Source organism: Diadema antillarum, unplaced genomic scaffold (assembly GCF_040938485.1).
Source record: "Diadema antillarum isolate AM-2024a unplaced genomic scaffold, OU_Dant_1.0 scf00000207, whole genome shotgun sequence".
Lineage (NCBI taxonomy): Eukaryota > Metazoa > Echinodermata > Echinoidea > Diadematoida > Diadematidae > Diadema > Diadema antillarum.
The window spans coordinates 1223816-1248594 of NW_027271096.1; the positions used below are offsets into that span (position 1 = coordinate 1223816).

Sequence of the window (24779 nt, forward strand, 5' to 3'; positions counted from 1 at the left end):
TATACACATATGCATTAAATGTACGTCATATCTTGATATTTTTCTTAAATCACTGTTCCCAAAGGTAAACAGGAGGTACCCTTGTTATTAAAAAAATTAAAAAAAAAATCTCCTTTCATTATAGTATGAGTGCCAACCGTCGACTTATCATGGAGTGAAACGTTATTATTTACAATAACTTGCAATCATACCGCTGCTTCTGACTACACAGGACGTTTCAATGTATCATAGTCAATGTACGTCTTCATACAAGTCCATTTTAAGGGAATGAAAGTAAACAATAACCTCGGGATCACGAAAAGAAATGGCGTGACGGGTGTGAATGTGCAAATGATAACGCCTTTATATAGTAACGACGACGAGGATGATGATGCATGATGATGATGATGATGATCAGGGCCGGCGCAGCCGTGGGGGCCGTGGGGGCTCGGGCCCCCACACTTTTTGTGCACCATACAAAGGAATACATAAGGTGTCATCACTTTGGGCCCCCACACATTTTTCAACCCGGAAGTACGTAAGTGGCACTAAAATAGAAATAGACAGAGATCTTGAAGTATGGCGGCGGAAAGGTTATGTGTTTTCTCTGAAGACCTTTATTGATAACACCCGGAAATGGGAGGGGAGAGAATGAGCTGAGGACCTTTTTTTTTTTTTTTTTTTTTTTTTTTTGCTTGTCAGCTGAAGAAACCCTGAAGTGGACGGGGAGAGATGAGCAGAGATGTAGAGCTAAGGACCTTTTTTTGTTGTTGTTGTTTCGTGTTTTTTTTTTCTTTTGTTTTTTTTCCTTTTGCTTCTCAGATGAAGAAACCCGGAAGTGGACGTGGAGAGATGAGCTGAGGACCTAGCTCATGAAACCCGGAAGTGGGCCCCCACACTTTTGAAAACACCGCGCCGGCCCTGATGATATAGTAATAACAATGATAATACTCGGTACCGGTAATACGAAGATTAGCTAATTACAATAATGATGTTAACAGTAGTTTGATGCGGATGATACAACTGATTTCAACTCTATCATCCATCTTTCTGTGAATTTTCCGCGTGCACAATAATGTATTGACTGTCAGAGGCGCCATAACTTTCGAATAGCAGCGCGCAGAGAGCGCCAGCGCAGCTGGGGACGTAGGCAAATAATTGATCTGTACATCCAATCCGACCGACGACGTCCGCAGGATTTCTTTTACATCAGCTACATATACTGTATATGTTTTGGTTTTACAGTAACGAGGAGGTAGAATCACACACATGATATGACGAGATATATGGTCCAACGATCGCATTTGTTGTCAACAATTATAAAACTAGACTGTGCAATCGCATGCACTTGCTTTCTGTTTCCACTTTTAAAACTAGGCAAGTTGTCGGGTCTACTGTGAGTTTGATCAGCTGGTAAACACTACAACTACAAGACGCTCCCTATCGCCAAAGCTACTGTACAAAGTTCTGCTGAGCCTGAGCTGGTGCAATCGAGATAGAAAGACTTCTCTCAAAGCCAGCAGGTCGATTTAGTCAGAGAACTCGGAGCGTCTTTGGGTGGTGAGATCGGACTCTTAAACGTATTGTAAATGTTGTGCTTGATTTTGCTACCTGGATATGACGTCCAATAAGACAACAATAATGTGTAGTTAGCGATGATTATGGCCGATTAGTTAAATAGTATACGGTATGAAGATAATCGGCGCGAGGAGAGAAGATCGAAATGATCGCATCATTTTTGCAGCATACCCAGCTAGCCAGCGCATCGCTTCGCGTCGCCCCCTCCGCATCCCGCAGCCCTTGGCCACAATTCAACGCAGCCGCGCGTTGTCATGTCGTGAGCGAGCGGTGCCATGGACATGAACATGGCCATGGACATGGCAGGGATTTGTAGACCCGTTGAATGCAGGTATTATGAATGGCAATACAGAAACGGTCATAAGAAACATGTATTTCATTGTGCGTTCAATCATGTGGAAGAAATATTTTGTTGTTGTTTTCTTTCTGGAGATATAGTAATAAAATGCTGATAATCTGACATTAAAAGACAACACATGATTACTAATTATGTGACTGACCATGTAGCAAGATGCTCGCACAGTTTGTAAATTTGCTCTGTCCATTCTATTTCCTACTCCTAGACCAATAAATCTATTTCTTGGTCATTGGTGTCTTTTTAAATGTATGGTCAGTGATATGGGCGTGTTACACATGCTCATCATAGCTGATAATAATTCATTTGACGAGTGACTGTAGTCTATTTCATAGCTACTAGTACATGGTAGGTTTATGCAAGCATGATTTAAGTTTTAGTCTTTGCTAGTGTTTCTTTGCAAAAAATAATGTGAAAATACTAGATTGAAAGTGACTGCTGTGGGAAACTGGACTTTTATTGTAAGATTTTAATAAACTCTATGTACCCCCCATTGGGGGTACGTATGAGAGTCTCAACAAATACATAATGAATAAGTGTATGAAAATGAACATATTTACAATAATGAATAAGTGTATGAAGATGAACATATTTACAATAATGAATATGTGTATCAAATGGAACATATTAAAATGTTTGCTTTGTGAATTCATTAATTCTAATTACACTCAGCATTGCAAGAGAATAACAGTGTGTGAAATAATCATCAAAATTTCACTGGTAATGGGATGGACTGACCGGAGAGCTTGACTGTCTATTGAGGTATAGGGCCTACACTGATCCTGTTGCTCAAATAGAGTAGCTGATCTGAAAATAATTTCATATGTTGTCTGTGCATTGAATGAAGGAGTAGGGACAATGTAGTAGGGACAATGTGCAAGAGACCCTGTCACTTTTGAAGCAGTTGATCTTTAGCTTGATTCAACCATCCCATCTGAGGGTTATGCATCCTTTTATAATTTTTTTTTTTCATATTTTGCCGGGCAGAACATTGAAGCATCGAATCTGATTTTAGTTTAAAAAATGAATGACGAGTCTGCCAGCTTCTTGGCATGTCTGATTTGATTTTATTAGTCTTTTCTGCAATGCCTGTGATGACATTGAAAGGTTGGTTTGGGGAAAAAAGATGGGAAATCAAAGATGATTTCCTACTTTGAATTTCTTCTGTAGATTTTATTTTCAGTTGACACTGGTCAGAGTCTATAGCAGCCACATGATGAACAGATTTATCTATTACAAAAGTGTAAGTCTAGAAATGACCTAATGGTCCTCAAGGTGTTTTCATTCCAGTTCTGTCAACAGAAATTGACCGAACAAAGCTGATTGGCTGCTGTCATAGTAACAATTTACTATGGCAGCAGCCAATCAGCATTGCCTTCTGTGCCTTGTAAACTGTCATTATTGCAAACCTGCTTCATGGAATGGACTCCAGAAGGTAATTATTGTCCTAATTCTTTAATGGGTTTCATACATGTACAGTGATCTTCCAAACATTAAACTGAAGATGGTGTATTTTCTGAACCCTTTGCTACTTATGCCCTGATTTTTATTGATCAACTGGATTGCTTTCTTGGCCTATTGGAAAGAGCTGTCAATTTATAACTGCCAATGAATAGAGGTTTCCTAATCTCCCTAATCCTAATCTCCCTAATCCCTATTGTGTCACCATAGCCTTCCTTTTGGATTGATAGGCATGAGCTGTACACATGTATTCACACCCAGGAGTTGTTGTTTGCATTGGGATGCAAAAATCAATTCTATTTGCTCCCATTCCCACATGGGATAAAAAGACATTAATGTTTTCTTTCATTTACCATTCACGCATGTCGCCTATCAAAGGCAAATTATTGTGAGAGATTAAAACAAAAATAATAATCAGAACCCATTTTTGCATTGTGATGCATTTTGTGAGAGGTTTGCAATTTTATGTGTGTGCCTGTGTCCACACACAAGAATTGACAGTTTTCACATTGTGTTTCTTTTAGAAATTGGTTTGCAAGCACATAATTTTTTGTTGTTGTTTTAGTGTGAGTGCAGTTTCCATGATACCTGAGTGGGCTGTCCAACTTACAAAGTTTGGACAAGTAGATCCAGTTTTGGGGGATTAACTAAAAGCTAATTAATGAGAAAGCTTAGCAAGTTATAGCTAAACAGCAAGGTGCACAAATGGTTAAGAATGACATGATATGCTGACATCAAAAGATGTTGCAACAGTTTCAAATTTGCAAGATTATTCTACTCTCCTCCACTTCTCCCTATTAACTGGTAAACCCAGAAATTCAGCTTTGTGCATATAGGAGCAAGTGTCAAATATTAGCTTGTAACATTTTTCTTCTCTATATTTATTAGCTAGGTCTTTGAGACCTAAACTATTGTGGCATGTTCATCTTGGAAGTGGGCTATAGGACCCCTACGTACAGAGCTGCTAGCCAGTCACACACATGTGCACCAATACAGAAGGCCTGTACAGTGCATGTGGAAGCTGCATCATGATGCAATGCAAATCTTGTTGCAAATGAGCAACAACAACAACAAAAGATGCTTCCTGGTAGGATGTAGTGTTGGATTGTAAACAGAGGTAGAGGTAAATAAACCACAATATTTGATGGATTTAACATGTGTTCATGACAGTGCATCACTTCAGTTTATAGCCATTCTCTTTTTTTTTTTTAAATGCCAGATAGAGTTTGCAAGTTCATGCAGACTAGCCCTGTTGGTGCCATTAGCGCAGTGTCCATGCCCAATGTTAATGGCATTTTGAGATGATGGTCCTGGGGGGTTAAGCAAATGAGGTATATAATGATGTCATCAACGTGATAGGAGCTATGATGTTTCACACTGTAGTTAGTTAATGAAAGCTATTTCATGACAAAATGAAACAAAGCTTTTCTAACATCAGGGATATAATGATGTAAGTGAAATCACTGCTAAAGCTTTTTCATTAGAAATAGAGCCATCTGATCGAGAATTTGAATAGTCTGAGTGAAATAACCAATGTCAAGTAGCCCACACCACAATTGAGCAGAGTCGCGGTACTTGGTCAGAGTAGTGGTTGCAAAATTTGAAAACTAATACAATGAAGCATAGACAACTGACCGATTCTCTTGCAATCTCTCCAGGATCAGTAGATTTCATGCATCCTACAGTCTTACATGTACCTTGAAAGCACTGCCCAAATCCAGTTCCACAATTACGCTCTGAACATTAATCCGTCTCTGACGGAAGTGTATATCCTGTAACTCTTTCTCAGCTGATCAGGTGACATGAAACATACCAAACCAGAAGTCAGTGAGTTCCACTGCTAAATCATGTCCAGTATTGAAATCATGCAAGGCTGTTTTTATGTTTCAGTGTTAGCAAGTATACATGTAATTTCCAAGGACCAGTGTAATAATGATAAGGTCTTATTTATCCAGGGTAGTCTCTTCATTGTTGCCACTGTCTACCAGTGGGCCCTGCCATTAATTTGTAAATACACAGTAAATTGCAACCCCTTGCACCTCCGCAAAGAGGCAATAAAATTTTGTTACGATTTTTGCCCCCTCCTCTGATAACTTGATATCAAGATTACTGTGTTATAAACAAACATAATGTACAAGGAATGAAACCTTTGTGCATCGTGTACTGTATAGTAATCGTGCAAGCTCAGGAACAGTTGAGTTTGTGTTATATAATACGATAATGAAAGCTATTAAAGCCAGCATGGTATGTTTACCATGCTTTGTGATGATAGTAGATAGTATGCATTGTATTCAATTATTATTCTGCCAACAGCTTTTAATTGCGATGCAAATGAGAGACATTTAGAAACTCTGGAGAGGCACAAAATGTACATTGATATACAATTTATCTTAAGCCCTCTAGTTTTGTCAATGCTAGGGATATTTATTTGTGTGTGTGTGTGTGTGTGTGTGTGTGTGTGTGTGTGTGTGTGTGTGTGTTTAAGCCTAATCTTGTACAGCAGACCTCTTCAAGATCATCATGGTTTTATTATTATTATTATTATTATTATTATTATTATTATTATTATTATTATTATTATTATCATTATTGATATTATTATTATCATTATCATTCTAATTTATCAATTAATTAATTTATTTATTCATTCATTTCTTTATTTACTTGGCATTTCAACATAGATACAAACAGAAAATCATATTACATGATATGAATATTGTGGTGATTCTAGGTGCATACCACTGGTTGTCAGGGGAGGGAAAGGCAAACTTAATCACCAAGGCTCGAGGCCTTCCTCCCCAACCAATGCATGCACCCGGAATCAGCTGTATCAATGCAAAACAATTACAACAATTTCAAATAATACAGTATTACACAAAAGAAATATTCACTTCAAATACAAATAATAAAACTAGAACTATCATTGAATGTGATTAATGCCCCACCTAAACCTGAGGGTATCTCATTCAACAAAACTTAGTATCTAATATGTTTGAACCCCCTTTTTTTCTGTAGATATGCTTTTAAAGGCGTATCATGTGACTCTTTTATTTTGGAGCTAGTTCTGTCTCTTCCTTCTAAACTCTGTTTGCTTTTGGGTCTGTGTGAAGTTTGAGATCTGTGCTTTTGTAGAGTTCTGACAAACAGACATGACATTTAGAAATCAGCATTCCCCTTTTTATAAATCTCGTCAAAAAAATTCATTATTCTATGCATGTGATCATCACCAATAAACAAATCAAGTTTGTCTTCAGTCTTGGATGTCGTTATATGGTATTCGTGCATGACACATATTGTACATCTATGGACAAGTTTTTCAGTGAGTACCATGATTTTTGTTGTCTGTGCACACCTAGAGCTATGCAGACAGTCGTCAGTGTCAGGGGGACAATGCAAATATTGAGTTCAAAGCTCAAGTTCAACTTTATTCAATTCTGTGATACAATACAGCTATCCCTTTTCATGTCTCTACCTCCTACAATGCACAAAATGAGCCAAACACAGAGTTTCCGTGGATACAAATCAAGTGTAAAGAGATTTTTTATCTCTGTGCCCCTGATAGCTGATGGCAGTATCGGAGCATTTGGCTTACTGGTAGCTATTATGTAGGGCTGCCAACTAGGTTTAGTTTTTGCAATACATTTGTACCTCTGAATGTTGGAGAGGATGATTTGAATTTTGAGAAAAGAAGTTGTATTTGATTTAGAAAAGTTTTTTATGTAACTCGATGTAGCTTGCTCAGTATGTGCAATATTCCAATCTTTCAACCAAAGTATGATTTTTAAGTTTTGCTTTCAATATGTATGATCTACTAGTATATAATTTTGTTTTTATTGTTGTTATTATTATTATTATTATTATTATTACATGTATTATTATTATTATTGTTGTTGTTGTTGTTGTTGTTTTTGTTGTTGTTGTTGTTGTTGTTGTTGTTATTATTATTATTATTATTATTATTATTTGAATTATCATCATTATTATATTATTCCATACTCATTTTTATTTCTTTTTACTTAGAATCAGTATGCCTATGATCTGCAGAGGTTGGCAGATATTGGCAGTGATGTTAAAAAATAAAAGCAGTTTACTGCAAGGAACTAAGTTCCAAATTATACATGGATTTTAGTATTTAAAAAGAAAACAGAAAAAAAACCTCACAAAGTTGTTTGGACATGCAGAGGCCAGGTAGTGTTGGGGAAACATGAGTGGTCTGGTTGAATCACTCTTCTACAAATATATCACACGCACAAAACATATCCATATTCAAACCATTATATAAAACTGATGAACTACACCAAGTCCCAGTGAATGCCATATATGGTATATGATAGACAATGACAAAAAAAAAGTGATCTTCATGATCAGCAAGTAAAGAATTGTTAGTTTAAGTGGATTTTGGGTTGTTTTTCTAATGTTTCCAGAGTATACTCTATGGGTACTTTAAGTTTCAAAAAAACAAGTGCAAGAAGAATGCTGGTTATACCCCCGCCAAACGAAGTTTGAAGGGGGTATATAGGAATCAGCGGACGGTCGGTCGGGCGGTCGGTCGGGCGGTCGGGCGGTCGGTCCGTTGCAAATCTTGCGTCGCGAACTACTTCCTCAGTTTTCAACCGATTCCCATAAAACTTGGCACAGATGTGTGCCTTGGGTTGTAGATGTGCAAGACGTATTTTTTGACAGTACCCAAAAGTACGTTGCCATGGTAACGGCATATTATGGGCAAAAATGGGTACAAATCTTGCGTCGCGAACTCCTCCCACAGTTTTTGATCAATTTTTATGAAATTAGGTACAGATGTTCATCTGAATATGTTGATGTGCAAGACACATATTTCCGCAGTGGCAAAAAGTGCGTTGCCATGGTAACGGCATGTTATTGGTAAAATATAGGGCAAAATGCTCCATGGCAAAACTGCTTCATCAGTGTTCTTCCAATTCTCATGGAATTCATATTGAATGTTTGTCTTAGGATATAGGTCAGCATGACACATTTCTTGACAGTGACAAAAAGTATGTTGCCATGGTAACAGCTCACATATTATGAGCCAAAATGATGGAAAATTTTGTGTTGCAAACTACTTCGTCAGTTTTTGCCCAATTTCCATGAAATTTGGTACAGATGTGTGCCTTTGGTTGTAGATGTGCAAGACGCATTTTTCGACAGTACCCGAAAGTACGTTGCCATGGTAACGGCATATTAATGGCAGAAGATCAAGGAAAGATCTTGCGGATTTAACTACTTCCTCAGTTTTTTGACCAAAGCTTATGAAATGTTGTTTGGCGGGGGTATAACCAGTCGCTGTAGCGACATTTCTAGTTTAAAATACTAGTATCTGATTAATCTGGGGGAGGCATCTATGTCAAGCAAAAACATCAAAGTATAGAAGTAGGAATCCAGGAAAAGCAAGTTCAATTGAAAGAGGTTGCACACTGATAACTATCCGGCTCCACATACTGCGTACAGTGTATGCCCTTTGTCTCTTTGGTAGTGCAGAAAATGCCGTAGCATCCATTGTCCCTGTCAGAGAAAAGATGAAGATATATAACCCCTTCCCCCCCCCCCCCAAAAAAAAAAAAAAAAAAGAGAGAAAAAAAAAGAATAATGAATGAATAAATGAATAAATAAATAGATAAAAGGAAATAAAAAATAAATTGATAAATTTAAAAAAAAAGAGAAAAAGCAAGATTTAAAAAAAAAGAAAGCATAATTATGTTACCTTTCCTGAAATTAGTTTATGGTAGCATGTGACGTTTTCACCTTTGTAATGCTAACAGTTGTGTAACAGACGCATTTTCTTCCCAGGGTTTTATATACCAAGCTTATGTAACCCTTTAGAGCCAAAGTTTTGCGTCTTTGAATCCATACCTTAAATAACCTCTGCCCGCAAGGTCTTTTTCTTGAAGGGAGTTTCCGGAAACATGACACAAAAGTGAAGAAGTGACCCCCTGTGGTCATTTAATCCTTTGGCCAGATGTTTTCTCCCCTTTTCTGGTGTACTTACATGCTTTCTTTGATTGTTTGCGACATGAGGAATCAAAGAATGTCCAGTCCACTTGTGGTATGCGGTTAGGGACCATAATAACACATCTTGACCGTTTCAATGATTTCGGAAACCATTATCAGGTCGACTGGGTCATTAGGTAGCATTGTTGTTTTATACATTCACAAATTACATGGTGTAATTCCATTGAAATTTGTGCTCTTTGTATTTACTTTTGCTGCAAAACCCATTGTTACATGCTCTTCTTTGGAGGTGAGAAACTGCTTGTTTAGCAAAAAAAAAACCACACACACAGCAACAACAACAACAATAAAAGAAAAAAAAAAAACACAATCAAACTGTGTGGCACATTGTAGACATCATATGTTTTTCCCCAGGTCATTAGGTTACATTGAGATAATTGAATAGGTAAAAGACATTATTTAATCTCGCATCACCTACAGGAGACCAACCAAAGCTCACCTGAAGAACCCCTTCTTGTGTGGGTCTGCCTTTACCCTAAGGGATGTCCAAAGCATTAAATATATTTCTAAGTTGTCCATCCATCTATCTATTTCAGATATCTTTACCACAATATGACAGATATTTTCAGCAGACGGAATTGGTACCTTGGCCAGGTATGCTGCATACAGTAGGTGTAAATGCCCTGATTAGACTCTGGACAAAAGCAAATATTTTGTCAAAAATAGTATTTCATTTAGTTATAATTTCAGCTTGAAATATTCAATGGAAATATGAGGGAGAGTAGAAATAGATATATTCAGTTATTTACAGGTATGACTTAATAGTAATGAAATTCAAAGGTCAAAAATAAAATTCACTCTGCTTTTGCTCAAGAGTGTGAAAAGATTTGTGTAGTTTGTGTAGCAGTTGTGTTAAAATACATAGCAAATTGCGATGCAATACCAGAAAAACTATTCCCTGTGTTAGAAGTCTTGCTAGGCCAAAATAAGGTGTAATTTCTGAACCCTTGCCAGAGGGCACTGCCCTTAGAATCTCCACTATTTTATCTAGGTTTTATATAAGGGTACCTACTACCCTGTACTCACACCCTTGTCCTTGAGTCTCCCTTGAAATATACATGTAGGTGCTTATCCGTGCTGTTGATGTTGTTTCTATTTTCTTTTGGAGTTAGAGTTAGTGCACCTTGTGTCACGGCTTCTACAGAAATATGTCAAACAAGATTTCAAGAATAATTTCGGTGTAGATGGCTTGTCAGTTTGTGAACTTCATCCCTTTTTGTGTGTGCATGGTGAAGAAGTCTAAAAAGTGAAAAAAGTACTTTATGACCTGATGCAGAATGATGCGCCAGGAAAATACATGTGGAAGTGTCCAATTTGGTGATGTATAAATATTCAATAATTTGTGTGACCTTCTTAATAGACTTTTATTAATGCAATCAAATCTGTGGGTGTGGGTATCTGAAATGTTTAATGATGAGCTACGGTATTCCTAAAGCCTGCTTCCCTTGATGTGGGTTCAATGTGTGATGTATGTTTTGCTTGCATGAAGTCACAACTGGGTTGGGCCAACTGTGGGTACACCCACTAGCTGTCAAAGTACATGGTGTACATATCTGCCACAAATAAACTCAAGAAGAAAAGTATGAATGAATTTTAAAGATGATTAAATGAGATAAACTGATCTAAAGTCACATTGATAGAGCGCACACCATCAGCCAAAGCTAATCGAATATTAATAGTCTGATGCCCTACTCCTCCCTTCAACATTTTGTCTGATCCTGCATTGTTGTTTTTCTTATGATTATTTTGCATCAGTTTGATTGCCGTGGAGATAAAGATACTGAAACATCTTAAATGTTGATTTTCATGCGCACCTGTATTGAAACAATTCCACTACACAGGGGCGGATCCAGGAATTCTGTAACGGGGAGGCGCCTTTACAAAATTAATGGGGGCACACACGCCCCCCCCCCCATTTTTTCTTTTTGTTTCTTTTGTTTTAACAAAAAATAAAGAGGGGGCACGCGCCCGGTGCACCCCACTTTGGATCTGCCACTGCTACATATATGTGAATATATGGTTGGGACCTGGTATCAAATGCAGTTTGTATTTCAGTGTTAGAACCTGTGACAGGTCATTGTCCTGTGAAGCGTTCTGACTTTTCCAGCTGTGAGTTTGGCACCAAGTAAGGAAGACATGAATAGGTTATTCACATCCAATCTCTGCTCAGTACCCCTGGACAAGGACGATACAGTTTATCTCCGGTAATTATTGTTGTGATTAGGTGCCCCAGAGCTCAATGATGCGACTTGAAAGGCAATTCCATGAAATTTCAACAGCTCACGATTTCTGTGCTGGGTTCTTGGAAAATGAAATGGCCTCATTAGATGAAGAGGTCATAGTGCAAAGCTTCCACATTCATGAATGCACAGACTCTTTCCTAATTACTACACCTACATTGCTCATGGGCCAGAAGTATGCCAAATAAGACAAGACAGCCAATATGGACGTTGAATAGTATTAGTAGCACAACATGTTGAAAAATATTTAGTTTTAGTCACCTTTAGGCTTGAACAATGATCCTGAATGATGGCCATTCGTTAAGCTACATAATGGCATAGCATAGGACAAAATCTATCTTGATGTAGAATTTTTAGAGCCTAATTTGTTTGTTTAGTGTTAGTTTCTGTGTTTATTTTGTTTTGTTTGCTTTTTGTCATAGTTTTATGTATTTGATGTGGGACAAGGTACCACTTGCCCAGTACCAGTTTACCCCTCTCTGAAGCAGCCACTGGCAGGCCAACAGGTACCCCCAGGGTATGGGGCAGGACTGGGTAAGGTGAAGGACGGTGGGGTAATTAATTGCCACTCCAAGGGCTCCTCACCGTGAAGGCAGCCTCATTGAGCACGACGTGTATGGGAGTAGGAAGTCACGTAGTAAGGCCCCGCGCAGGCGCGAAGCGTGGTCCCAGGGAAGCGCTGCACTTCACTGCCGGTGGGGCATGCCATGAACGACAACTAAAAAGACTTGCAGAAAAAGAAAAGGAAAAGGGGGGGTTGAGGGGTATTGGATTGCAAGAACTGTGGGAGTAGAGTAACACATTGGATTTGTCGGAACCAAAACATTGGTCGCAAGAGTTGTTTTGGGTGCGTGTGCGTGTCTCCCTCGCTTTGTGTTTGTGCCTTTGCCTGATTGTGTCTGCAAGGCCATGATTATCAAGGGAAGCAGAGTTAAGGATGCCTCCTATTTAATATATGTGAGGCTACTTTTTGACTGGTGGATCAGTCAGTGATAGGGGAAGGAACATGCTGTTCACTGCTGCTTTCCAAGGCATACATATCTATCCAGAAGTACAAAGAAGAAGAGATAATTTTTTGAGTGCATGGGAGCAACTGACTTTGGAAAACTAGACGCACTCATCTTTTCGAATTGGTGAGTAAGAATGTAATCAACGTAAAAATCTTAGCCTAGAATACAACTGATATAGTGTTCTTTTATCTGTTAAACAGTAGCCATGGTATTGTCATGTTATATGCTAATCATTGGAAGTATTTCATTCTGTTTACTGTGAACCCCAATGTAAAAGGTGCACCTGAACTTTGGACATAGGGGGAAATAAAGCAAAACACACAGACACAAGTACTTGCATTTGTGCACCCCAACTTCCAATATTTTTTTAAAGGACAAGTTCACCTTCATAGACATGTGGGTTGAGAGAATGCAGCAATATTAGTAGAACACATCAGTGAGAGTTTGAGGAAAATCGGGCAATCCGTTCAAAAGTTATGAATTTTTGAAGTTTCTGCTCGGTCACGGCTGGATGAAAAGACTATGTAAGCTTGTGATGTCACATGAGTACAACGATATAAAGAAAGAATAAAGAAAATTCAACATAATTCCATTTTTCTCGCATAATAAAAGAACACTTGACTTCTCTCTTTCAGAAGGCAGGGGGAATAATATTACCCTTAACATACGTCGGTAGCAAGTCGAAGAAATGTGCACTTTATTCAAAAAGTAAAGTTTTGTGAAATTTTCTTTTTATTTTCCTTATACAGTTGTACGCATGTGACATCATACACTGTAGTAGTCTTCTCATCCAGCAGTGACTTCGCAAATACTTAAAATATTCATAACTTTTGAATGGATTGTCCGATTTTCCTCAAACTTTCACTGATGTGTTCTACTAATATTGCTGCATTCTCTCAATCCTAATGTATATTAAGGTGGACTTGTCCTTTAAGGACAAAAAGGTGTGCCTTAAGCATGAGTGTTTACAATTAGTTACATTTTTTATTTGCCAGGAGACACAGATGCATACAGTTCCCCACTCTATAGATTTTGTTCTTTCTTCTCTAAGATATCATTAGTTATTGACTCTTTTGTTATAGCTTAGACCTTTGAATAGTAGTTGGTTTGGATATATTTCATTGTGTTTCAGTGATCACTTTGTTGTCATCTAAAACTTGTTTTCGTGATGGGTTTCTGACCCTCATTACAAAACCCGACAAAGGTTTGCCAATCTTGCTTTCGAAGCACAGACCTTGTCTATGACAATATTGAGACCTGCAGCACCTGTTCCCTCCGTCTGCGATATTTTTTTCTTTTTTGTATTTCAATATGTGATGAGGTCACCTTGCTTTGAAATTCCAAGAAAGCAGTAATGATTCCAAGAACATATGGAAAACAACAATTCTCATTTGCCTTGTAATGTTCCCATGATTCAAAAGCCAGTAAATCTCCCATTCCCTTTGACTCATTGTGAAGCCGACTCACATTACGTCGTTTACTACTCACTAATGACAGAGCAGATAGACTCCAGGTCTTCAGTGTACCAGTCAATGTGAAATGGAACATTGCATTCTTGATGTGGCATAAAATGTTCATGGACGGTTAAAGAACGTCTTTACACCTGCTTTTATTCATAATTTATCAAGGCACTTTGGCTGGTGATGTTGAAAGTTAATGAATATGTTTGCTATCATGTCATATGAATACTCATCTAGAAAGTTTGATAGTAACTTCTTCTGAAACATGGTATCAGTAAATCAAAACACATCAATGTCAAATCTTTAACAAAGCTGACTGTGAGACTAGTAGCGAGAAATGAGAATGCAAACTTTTTTTTTTTTTTTTGCATCTGGTACTCATGGCAATGCAAAGAAAAGAAGAAAAGAGGTTGAAACGAGTACGTCATTATATACAAAGAAACATTTTGTTTTGTTTTTCAGTTTCCTGTAGCTGATAATACATTGTACATGTTGTAGATGACCACTTTACATGGTCGTAACATAATGTGACCGTAATTCATTTTCATATCATGATATTCTACACAACAGATAATATTTCACATCCTAATGTGACAGGGGCACATCTTAGCACTTTCTTTACTTCCATCTCAAAATATAACTTTTATTGCTTGTAACAGATATGTTGCTGGTGGTATAAATGAACGTGTGGAACATTTTGGGAGAGATGTAAGGGAGCTACAAGGAATGCTTTCATACTTGACTGCTACATCTGTTGGTAGTCGAAGTTCAAATTCTACACGTCTGATGTCGTTTGGAAACATGTAGTGTTGTCTGTTCAAAAATTTGTTTAATAAGGGGGAGGCTGTCAATAAGGACACTTCTGAGACTCTCATCCAGTCAAAATGTAAAGAAGTCATTTTTTCTGATCTTTTTGATTATGAAGGAAAGAACCTGCTCTGACTATTTTCACATTTGTACGTGACTGGTTATTTAAAAGTTATGAGGTGTTTATTTATGTAGATCCCCAGCAGGTATTGACATGACATATATATGACATAAATGTTGTGGCTACCTAGTTAAGATATAGTTCCTTTACTTGTGGAGATTTTACATATGTAGGAAGACGCAAGTCTCTTACACAATGAAATCAGTGCCACCTATTAAATATGTCGATCTCTACCCTCTCTAGTGCTCTGTTAAGAACAGAACGTGACTGGGAGCAAATGGTGCATTACGCTTGAGTCGCTGCAATGTCGTCGGAGGTCAGCCAATTCATGGCCCTGTAGCTAATTATTGCGCTGGCATGCGTATCGAGCATCATGTGCGTTTTGTTTACAAACATCCTTGGCTTCCCTGCACACCTTTTCCCCCCCTCTCTCTCTCTCTCTCTCACACACACACACACACACACACACACACAGGCAAGCCTGCCAGAGTTGCAGTGACTGTACACAAAACAAACAAAACAAACTGAATAGATGTGTAGTAAACTTTTTCAACTCAGTCACAGCTTGAAAGAAAAAGAAAAGATGATATATCGATTCAAAGAAAAAGAAATCAGTACAGTCCCTGTTGTGTTTTGTAGAACAGAGAGAGAGAAGGAAGTAGAGAACAAAACAGAAACGTTGTATTCCCCACACATATTTTTGGTATTGTGTTTGACTGAGATTATAAATGTTCCAAGGTCGTGTAGGAGTTTTGATGCTTTGCGTGTATCTAAATTGTGTTTCATTCTAAACTTTTCCATTGATGAGAACTCTGTAGGGTGTGGGCATGGTTTTAGACAATCTCCATTTTTTGACCTGTATTTCCTTCCCACCCCCTTGAAGGGTGCCAAGATTTTGTCATGAGGAAATTGTTCATTATTGCTTGCCTGCTCAGGTAGAAACATTGTACAACATCGATTTAATGGGGATTAGATTGCAATCAATTTCTGAACTCTAGTGAGCTCATCTATTGTATCAGAGTCTTAGAATTGGAATAATGTGATTTCAAAGTATACATTTATATTCATTGTTGAAAGTGAATTTGAATGAATGTAACGTAATGTAATGTAATGAAATGAAATGAAATGAAAAGAAAAGAAATGAACATATGAGATAAAACAGTGGCTGGTAGCAAAGCCACGAAATACCACGAGCATGGTTCACAATACATGCCACATTCCAGTTGCTACATTTTGTTATTTATAGATGTGTTTTGTGAGGACATAGAAAGCAAGGTTCTTTTCTTCTTTAATGCAATCCAAATTCTTCCTGTTGCTAGGATGAGCGTGAATGACTTACAAGGTTTTTTTCCCCTTTTGTTTTTTTTTCCCCCCTCAAATTCCACTGTAGTCAACCACTTTAAGATTTGAATGATCAGAAGAGTTGGTTTTATGGCATCATGGACTACATTAAATGATACATAGATGCAAAGAAGTTGTTGATAGATGAGATATAAATCTGTCTAACATAAGAGTCTTCAATGATACTCTTGCCAACATATGACAAGATGCGAGTGTAGAGCAAATGTTATGAAAAATACAGTTGTAACCATGAGTATATCTTCATGAATCATAGCAGCTGAGTAAAGCTCATCATGTTGGTGCAATGTTTAGGGTTCTTTTAATGAGAGAATATAGTGTGTGTGCGTGTGTGTGTGTGTGTGTGTGTGTGTGTGAGAGAGAGAAAGAGAGAGAGAGAGAGAGTTGCAGGGGTACGAGCATGTTTCATACCATGAGATGGCTTAATAAACATCATTATCTACTAAATCTCCCTAAAGAAATTTATAGCATGGATGCTGTAAAGTTCAGGGGGAATTCTGAATTGAATTGGTGTCCATTAATCAGAGAAGACACTTTACTTTGTTTTTGTTTTTAAATATATCGTTTTGATGGGAAGATGCCCATATATTCATCAGACTTTATTAGATTTCAAGCGGCATACAACATCAAATGTAGGTTCTCCTCAGAACAAAGCTCAAGCTGCTTCCTAGTTTCAAAACGAGAATCCAGAACCAAACTTCAACTTTATTCCTGATGTATTGCAAAGCGAAGTGAGAAAGGAACACTTCCTCAAACTATTAGAGAGAGACAAGTTTAATGTCAATTACATCAATATTTATTCATCATTTGTTATTACATGTAGTTATTATCCACTACAAATTTGTGCGTCACTATTTGTGGATTTGTGTATTTTCTTGCTTATAAAAATAATGCATTTTTTATCAAGGCATAGAAGGCCATCTGTAAGATGCAGTCATTTAAATCTGATACAAGTGATCTATCATGATTATCTATCAAGCAAGAATTTGAAATGATTTTCAATTGATTGATAAGTAAATAGAAAGCAAATGGAAAGAGTCTGATGTAGTTTGATACAATATCTGAATAGCCACCTTCAGCATCTGTGATTCAAAATTGGCAGGTTGTTATAATTATGTAACATCCAAAGTAACCCGTTGAGGATGGGAATGATCTTCGTACAACATGCATTTCCATAGACACCTGCCCGAGAATACTGTATACGCCATATATTTCGCGAGTCTAAATTTTCGCGAACCGAGACTTCCCGATGATTTCGCGAGTAGTTAAATTCGTGATCGTGGAGTCCTGTACTGAACGGAGAAATGTGTACGCGTACGTCACATTCATATCAGGATCAGAGTCAATATTTTCGCGTGTTTTTAATTTCGCGAATAGCAGCTGACTCGCGAAATTCGCGAAAATAAAAACCTCGCGAAATATCCAGCGTATACAGTATACTGTATACGCTATAATTTTCGCGTACATAAATTTTCGCGAATTGCCGCTGTCACACATTTTCGCGAGTGGTTAAATTCGCGATTGGGGGACCAGAGAAAATATGAAGCGACAAAGAACGTGTGAATTTTTAACTTACTAGCAAATAAGAATGATACTAGTTATACACTGCATAAAAAAAACTTACCAAACTCTGCGAACTAGTAAGTTAGAATTCAACATTTTTGAAGTGGTTAAGTCCATCACGCTAGATTTCTGACGAGTGGTCCCCTTGCGACAATGGATTGGCTCTCTACAGTATTCATAAGTAGACGTGGACGTGTGCGTAAACAAGCTTAGCCAGTATGGTCTGTACGGTAAGCCGTGACATGGTATACTAGTACTGAAATGTTCGTATCATCAAGGCAAGGGATTCATTTTGGAAGGTAATATTTTCGCGTGTTGTTAATTTCGCGAATAGCTCCCGACTCGCGAAATTCGCGAAAATAAAACCCCCGCGAAATATATAGCATATACAGTACTCGGGGCTCGTCCTCAACGGATTAATTCAGATGGTGATGCAGAAGCAAAGGAGCAAGGTTCAATGTGGCTTGGTCAGACAGCTATATGTGGTCATACATACATCACCACCAATTGTTATATCAATATTGACTTGATGAATTTCAGCCTTTCATTTAAAAAAAAAAAAAAATCCCCTGCTTCAAGGGCAAGGATCTTTTTGAGAGTCGCTTCCATCTTGAACCTGTCCACTGTTTAAACTGAACTTGTATGAACACTTTGACTGTATTGATGAATGGAAGTGTGACATAGTTTAGAAATATTAATTTCTCATGAAAAAAAAAACAAACCAAAATGGACTGAAAAAATATTTCCTTAATCTTTTGTGGAGCTCTGTTAGATTGGAAGAGATGATTTATGAAGTTTCAAACACATTTCAGTACCTGGCACAGTGCCAATTCTGCTGTTTGGGCTATATTTTTTTAATTAATTAATTGATTTAGTAATTTTTTATATATTTTTTGGTGTGCTGTCAGTATGCATAAAGTTCTTTAAACCGGAGAAGTTTCCATCCTCATATGTCATTTGTAAAGGCTTTGATCCAAACCCATCATGTAACATTTATTACTTAAAAAGAAAAGATGTACACCAAGATTAAAGGGATCGTATAGTTTTGGTTGAGACCTAACTTCTTTTAATTTGTTGTAACATTTTTTGGTGAGATAATAACATTTTTTTAATGAAATATGAAAGAGCATGTAATTCCAAAAGGAATTTATTTGATGAAAATTGGTTTTGAAATGGCTGAGATATCCAAAACAGACCGATTGTAATAAAAGGTGGGACTCATCCTTCTATTATGATCACTTTGTTTTACTTTGTTTTTGGATGTTTCAGCCATTCCAAAACCAATATTCATCAAATAAACCTTAAATTCCTCTTAGAATGGTATGCTTTGTACTAGTTCACACGTTGTCTCTTGGTATCACGCAAAACGTTTAAAGCTCAATCCTCATCTCCACCAATACTATACCATCCATCCCTTCAATGTAAGTTATGCTCATGGGAAAATGAGCTATGTATAAAATGCATTCTAATTAATAATATTTTCAGGAGAATTTTTAATATTCACTGCAAAGCACATATTTTGCAAGGAATCTAATTATCAAATTATACAAACAGGTTGTGGGTATTTATTTGACAGAAGTGCACAAACTGGCTTCTTTCTGCATGTTATGAAGTGTACAATTTTTTGAAGTCCAAAATGGATAATTTTTACTGTAGATAGTGTACCAAAGCAGCAAAAATAATTGAAGTTTTGTCCCTGCTGAGTGATTACCATTTTGTATCGTAAATGCAAAAGATTTTTTTTTAATACCTCACTTGCAATCTAAACAATTGAAATACGACATTTCAATCTGCTGTGCTAAAATCTCTCCAGTAGCATCAAAATACACATCAGTGGTGGATCCAGGGAGGACCGCAACTGGCGCATACCCCCCCCCCCTTTATCTTTTTGTTGAAACAAAAGAAATAAAAAGAAAAAAATGGGGGAGGGGTGCGTGCCCCCCCCCCCTTTTAATTTTGCAAACGCGCCTCCTCTTTACGGAATTCCTGGATCCGCCCCTGCATGATACACGATCAGACTCTCACTTTAAATGCTTGGCTTTAATATAAAGATGAAAGATCAAAGGAAAGCAGAGGGACTTCTAGAGACAGATACTGCTGAACAGAGACTAAATATCTATTAAATGGAGTGTAGAGATGAGATGCATGAGATGACAGTATTACAAAATACAAGTTCGTATATTAATGCAAAATATGTAAATCAATTTGGCAGAAGTTTTCTTCTCAACGCTGAATGATCATTACTGTGTTTTACTGTTGTGCTGTTCTATGTTTGGATAACACGGAGGTGTTTTTGTATTTCTGCTTATCTCTTTTCAGTGTCAAGCACTGAAGCTGGAGTAATCAAGACACATCCCCAAGACAGGGAAAGCAGTGTTTGACGTCCAACACCACATCTCCTGCAGACTGCTACCCACCGCCATCTACCCAAATCCCACGATGTGCTTCAGAGTCGTCTGTGAAAAGTGCCACAAGCAGACGTGGAAAGGTGACAGCTTCTTTGTTATCAGTTATTTAAATCTCTGTGATTTCGTGATTTTACGATGTTAAGTTGCTTATAGTTTTACGTAACTTCACCCTACATAGGTAAAGCTTGAATACGGTTTGCATCGTGTGGTAGAAGGGTACGATAGGGTGACACATTGTTCTCCGTTACCTCATCAATGGCGCCGCAATACGAAATTCAAGGTGAGAAGCAAGGTCTCGCACTCTTCTTCAAAGTCAGACAAGGTCATTGGGAGAGTCACAAGGCAAGAAGCAGAGAACCTGACAAAAAGATGTGGCACTCTCCTCACCTCAAGCTGCGCTTCTCCGGGTTCACTGGTGGTCACGACGTGTCGACCAGCTGTTGGGCCTGGGCCTGTGTGAAGTGCCGCGGTGATTCTAATTGAGGAGGAAATGAACGTAATCGATGAGAATCCCCTCATTTCCTCTGACATTTTTTCCCCCTTTCTTTTTGATGAAGTTATGCCAGAGGTTTTCCGAGCTTGATCTCCCGAAAAGCTCTCCATTAAATGGTACAGCCTCTCATAATCTGACAGTGAATTTCACCAAATCTGTACAAAACATACTTCCACTCGAAAACATGAGGTTAAGTGTTACGCGAGGTCATGCCTTTTGTGATGTTCTGATGAATCAAGTATCATCTTAGAATACCACCCCCATTCTGTATCTTTGTTTACATGACAGTGGGATTAACCTGTGACAGGTTGATAGGATAGTATACCCCGTCAAATTCTAGTGAAGCGTGTAAGAATGTGTTCAATGTAGTTTTGTTATAGGTTGAAGTCTACGAATGCCCCATCTCCCCCCCCCCCCCTTTAAAAAAAGTCACGTAGACTCTTTTCCCCCACCACAACCTAACCTTCAACTGCATCACGAGTCGTCGCTCTGTCAGTGACTGGCATTACTCAGTGCTGTCTCAAAAAAGCGCCAGCTGCGGGGAATGTTGCTCTTTTGGTGGTGAATGAATTCGTTTGGGAGGGAAGTGACAAGCTTGGAGGTTTTAAGAGATGTTCTGTTTATGTCGCGTGGTATGTGAGGCGTAGGACACTGGCCAGACATCCAAGGCTGCGTGGTTGAATCATCATCACCCCATCACTGAACATTCCCTTACTTCCCCACCCCCCCCCCCCTTTCAGTGGCCATTAACCCTCTTCAAACCGTTGTGACAAACTACCACCAACATGAACATACAAACTGGTTACCTATTGATGATATTGATAGAGATAATTACTGTAAAGAGAAGTGTTGGTTTTGTGTCAGTGGTCGCCAGTGTTACCCACATTTCAAGGCCAGTTCCTCTTTCATCTCTGATATTAAAGTGAAAATGCTGCCCTCCAGCTGGTATCATAGGGCAACTTTGATGGATGTTATGTCTCGGGGTTTACTATGTACAGCTCCCCCATCAGCAATGACAGATGCATCTGCTTTACTTTATATGTATGTGAAGAAACAAGAACTTTGGGAAGAATGCGAAAATTCTACCTTGTCAACCTGTGGTAGTAAACCCATCACTCCTGCAAGCGCAAATGGATACCGTCATAACAAAGAAAGTTCCCCCTCCTCCCCCCCCCCATGAAAATGCTGGCACTACAGGGCAACTCTCTGTACATGCACAGGTATAATATGCACCTTTCATTAACCCACCTGAGACCACTACGTTCCAACCACAAGATTGTTAGCTGTCACACCGTATATCATATGGCTTCACAATGTGAAAACGAGAAATGATAAAGGGGACTGCTGTTACAGATCCTTAAAAGGTGATGTCGTGTATTCCAATATGTGAACACCGTTACACTTTCATGCCAAAGGAACATTATGCATGAAGTCTATACACATGAATGCTCATACACTTCAACATCTCATTAGGTTGTGTGCCAAATTCATGAAATACATTCAAAGAGTGTGATGCAAAAATCAGTCAGTGATAAGGTTTATTGGGGAGTGGCTCGCAAGGAACACTTATCAAGCTGTTCTTATTACATGCGAAGGGAGGTATCATAATCCATTACGCATACAGGATACCTGGTATTAATGATGCTTTGGTAATTTTGGAGAATTCAGAATTATCTGTGTGCATGCCTTTGCTCTACCAGAAAAACATGGGGTCATTCTTACACAGCAGACATAAATATGCGAAGATTAATGAAGCATTGTAAACGTCTCTGTCTCACAGAATGAAACAAATGTTGTAATTATCATTATTATTATCGTTATTATTATTATTATTATTATTATTATTATTATTATTATTATTATTATTATTATTATTATTATTATTATTATTGTTATCATCATCATCATTATTATTGTTATTATTATTATTCTTAGTCTTCTTCTTCTTCTTCTTATTATTATTATTATTATTGTTATTATTATTATTATCATTATTATCACTGTTGCTATTATTAGTTATTATTATCATCACATCCCAGAAGTTTGGCGTATGTGTAGATGCTCGGTAGGCATTACAGATGAAATTTCTTCTGACCCTCGCATGCTGCAAAATTTGGCCCACATGTCATTTATTCCAAAGACACCGTATGACAATTTGCAACGTATGATGATTGTCATCACCATGTCGGTGACGCACCACGTCCTACCCATGGCCAGCATTTTTCGGTCTTTGCCATGGTGACTGCAGTCATCGTAGCATGCAGTGATTGCGCTTGGCTCTCACAGAACAAAACCCAGATACTGGTGTCCCTGCATTATGATTCATGAAAGCGAGTCCTTGGTTTCAAATCACACCACTGAAGCTCCTGTGCTACAGTGTCAGAGCATTTTGAATATCTTCTTCCTATAAAGAAAAAGAAACAAAAAGAATGAGTAATAAATGATACTGCCTGCCAGCAATGGGCATTCTTTGTTTCAGGCCTCTCGCTGAATGGTCACCTGTTCCATGCAACCAGCCAACTGTTGCTGGTAGGATCTGTGTTACTCGGTCAGTCTACAGTGATAATGATTCCTGATTAATAGTACAACCACAGATTTGCCACCTTGCCAAGTCTGTATGTTGCCCCCGAGTGACCGAGTGTCTGAGTGACCAGTTGTACTCTGCTCTGTGTGTGTGTGTGTGTGTGTGAAGATGTAATGTATTAAAGTTACAAACTGTAAAGTATAGGCTTTTGATGTTGTATTCTCTCTCATTTTTGTTTTGTTTTGTTTTCTTGTCTTTGTTTGATTTTTGTTACAGGCTGCGGCAACCACAAGGAGCAGGTCATGAAGGATGTGCCAGAGGCTGAGAGATGCAAATGTCCGAGAGAAGGACACTGAGTCACCGTCGCTGGACACCCAGGCTTTGACGGTCATCATCCAACAGAGTCATTCTTTAAGTACTAGCCGAAAAAAAATGGATGGGGGATGAGGGAAGGGCAAGTGTGAGGAAGACATGAAGAGAGGCGGGGGAAATTTGGCATTGTAAATAAATTTCTTTTAATCAAAAAAAAAAATATTGCAAAATCATCATAAAAAGGCTGATTGAAAATTTTGGAAACTTAACAACTCTGCTCGCTTGAAATATATAAAAGGAGTGTTAAAGTGCTTCTTTTGTGAAGCCTTTGTACATGTAGGTATCAAAGCAATGCTACTAAAAATACATATAATATTCCAAAATAGGGCAAATTAATATTTTTGTGTGGTGTTTTGTAGTTGATATGGATTTTTTTTTGTTTTTGTAATGATACAAGTGTGGAAGCAATGCTTTTTAAAGAATTTTATAGCTGCTATTGAAATTACTGTAAATATTTATACTTAATCTGTGAATAATATATATTGGTTTTACGGTTGTCTATTTTGATAGCACTTGAAGCACATGAAATGCAAACATACCCTCTCAAAGACGCACTGGCATACACACATACACATAAACCCGACATGCACAATCAAGTAAAGAACACACAGGAATGTGCAAAGATACTAGAAGGCACAAATATATGCATGAACACAGGGTCCACGGAGACTAACACAAAGATCATCCTCACAAGAAACTGATCCACAAAATGTAATATAATGGGACTTTACAGTTGTATCTACACCACATTATTGGGTACCTTTCCCCAACTCCAATATAATGATGACTTATTCAAACAAAGGAATAGGGTCCATACAAAGGACATTAGAATGTTACCCTCACTAAATGACAAAAGTGTATTAATCAAAATGCACTGTGATACCATGGAACCCGGTTATAAAGTGGTCAGGTATAAGAAATCCCTCCGACATCCATGTATAAAAGTTGTGCCGGTCCCAACTCATCGTATTTTTTGTGTTATTTTGTACCCGATATATACAATGTTGTGAGAAAACAAGTAT

The 24779-nt window shown here is 38.0% G+C and overlaps 1 long non-coding RNA gene across 1 annotated transcript; it reads left to right on the plus strand.

Annotated features, from left to right (window-relative positions):
* The first annotated feature begins 1224 nt into the window (after positions 1-1224).
* LOC139724090 (uncharacterized) lies at positions 1225-24159 on the plus strand. The gene is made up of 3 exons (XR_011710409.1): positions 1225-1539; positions 20280-20448; positions 23662-24159. It is a non-coding gene; the product is annotated as an uncharacterized lncRNA (long non-coding RNA).
* The last annotated feature ends 620 nt before the right edge of the window (positions 24160-24779 follow it).